A 2,388-nucleotide genomic window follows, 5' to 3' on the forward strand; every position below is an offset into this window, starting at 1 on the left:
TATAAACATAAGAAGAGTTCAGCATCACGTTACTATAAAAATACAGATTGAATAATGAGAGACAAGTTTTCACAGTCATGCTCTCTCCCAAGGAAATACGCAGAGATATTCATAAAAACAGATTCTTGGCTGCATTGTGAGTAATGCCAAAAACTAAACATCAACCTGAATTTGTATAGGGCTAAAGTGATTATAATGCATCCACTAGGGCTGGCAAGACACCTGCTTAGGCAAGCACAGGAACTGGGGTTCAATCCCCCACACCACATGCCACACCAGCCCCACATTCAGGCACAATGAGCCAGTCACTGAGTCCGGGCATGGTGGCATACACCTGTAATCCCAGCGCTGAGGAGGCTGAAAACAAGAGGATCACTAGGAGTCTGAGCTGGGTAGTGAGACCCTTACCAAATACATTAAAAATAAATAATGCATCCATTTAGAAGAATAAAATGGACATATGTATGCTTAGGTGGATAGGCTAGTAAAACACCTTAATAGGTTTTTTTACAGACATAACACATTATGTATAGAATGAATCAATTTACTTTTGAAAGTGCACAAACGGGCGGCGCCGCGGAAGCCTGAGGGCGCCGCAGAAGGAGCTGGACCCCGCACCGCGGAGGAATGGCGGATGGTTCTGCAGAGTGAAGACTTAAATCCGAGATCATGGCAAAACATCTGAAGTTCATTGCCAGGACTGTGATGGTACAAGATGGGAACGTGGAAGGTGCATACAGGACACTAAACAGAATTCTCACGATGGATGGGCTCATTGAGGACATTAAGCGACGAAGATATTATGAAAAGCCTTGCCGCCGCCGCCAGCGGGAAAGCTATGAAACCTGCCGGCCGATCTACAACATGGAAATGGCTCGAAAGATCAACTTGATGAGAAAAAATCGTCCAGATCCATGGCAGGGCTGCTGAAGCCTGTGGTTAGCAGGTTCACATCCAGTTTGTGTCTCCACGTCTTCCTTGAAACTCATTTTGTTACCTTTCTCTATAATAAACTGTCACATTTATTAAAAAAAAAAAAAAAAGAAAGTACACAAACAAGAAAAATGGACCTTCTCCAACTCCCTAAAGACTGCAAGCTTTGTTTTTGTTTTAAAGGATGGAATGGCATTTAGAAGCCATTCACTAATACTTAAAAAAAGGATTCCCTAAAGTGAGTCGAATGTCTGGGTGGGTGTCTGGGTTAAAAGTGGGACTTCAGAACATGATTAAATTACTAGATTTTTTTTCCCTTGGGAAAAAATAGTGCTAAAATTGCTTTTGATTCTTTTAAGTCCCCTCCAGCCATAGAATGTAACAAATGTAACCATCTTTGTTCTGTGTTTAATTATCTGTATCCTCCTTACTCCCACACCCAAAATTATTGACTTCACTTAGTATTTGTCCCTATTTGGAAGAAATAAGACTTCTTAGCAAGAAGCCTGGGGGAAAAAAACATTGGGGAGGCATTTCAAAACAATCATTGCAGAAAAGTATTGCAACAACGCCCAAGAAATCTTTGGTCCTTCACACTGGTTTTAAGTTTACCCACAGTGCTTGGCTGCAGCCCACACTGAAAACAAAATGTTGCCCATGAGCTAGCTATCAGTCTAGCTGTGTGGGTTCACCTTGCTTAGCCGCATCTCAGTCTTCAGAACATTCGGGATCAAGGTCTCAACTAGCTGACCCTGATCCCACCTGTTAGCTCTACTGAACACCACAGCTTCATCCAGAACCTGCCACGTGCCCACCCTACAACCTGGGCCTGTGCTGACTGTCCCATGGCTATGCCATAGAATTTGCAGCAGGGCATACCCATGGCCTTACAGTGCCCAATCTGCCTCTGTCTCCTCCCTGACCACCTGCCCTCACACTGCTCCTCAACTCACTCTGCTCCTCCACAGGAAATGTAAGGCTATCCGTCTCCACAATTAACATTTTCTGAACTCATTTATCACCTCTAATAATTGTGTGGCTTATGGTTTACAACTAGGTATCCCCCAAAATTCTCGTATTTGGAAAGTGAATGGATCATGGGGGCTCTATACTAACAAGCAGATTAGTTCACGGATAATATTGTAGCCGACTGTTGGAAAGCGGGGACTGGTTAGAGGTGGGCCACTGGGGGCAGGACCAAAGGGGTAGCTCTCCCTCCCCAGCTCCTCCTTTTGTCTTTTTGCTGCCTGACCTGAACAGTTTCCCTGTTGCAGGCCCTTCCATCACGGCATTTCTGCATTTGAGTCTACCAACAGGGAGTGAGACTTCTGAACATGAGCTTAAGTAAACATCTTCAAATTGTGGGTCTCAGGTATCATGTTCCAGTGATGAGAGACTAAGACCATGTGTGTATGTGTGTGGATTGCTTAGAATGTTGTACACACTTGTTACAAC

The 2,388-nt window shown here is 44.1% G+C and overlaps 1 pseudogene; it reads left to right on the forward strand.

The window, feature by feature from the left end:
* The first annotated feature begins 624 nt into the window (after positions 1-624).
* On the forward strand, positions 625-996 carry LOC101593071 (annotated as a pseudogene).
* Positions 997-2,388: the final 1,392 nt, after the last annotated feature.

This window comes from Octodon degus, unplaced genomic scaffold, assembly GCF_000260255.1.
Source record: "Octodon degus isolate 3935 unplaced genomic scaffold, OctDeg1.0 scaffold00054, whole genome shotgun sequence".
In the NCBI taxonomy this organism is placed as follows: Eukaryota; Metazoa; Chordata; class Mammalia; order Rodentia; family Octodontidae; genus Octodon; species Octodon degus.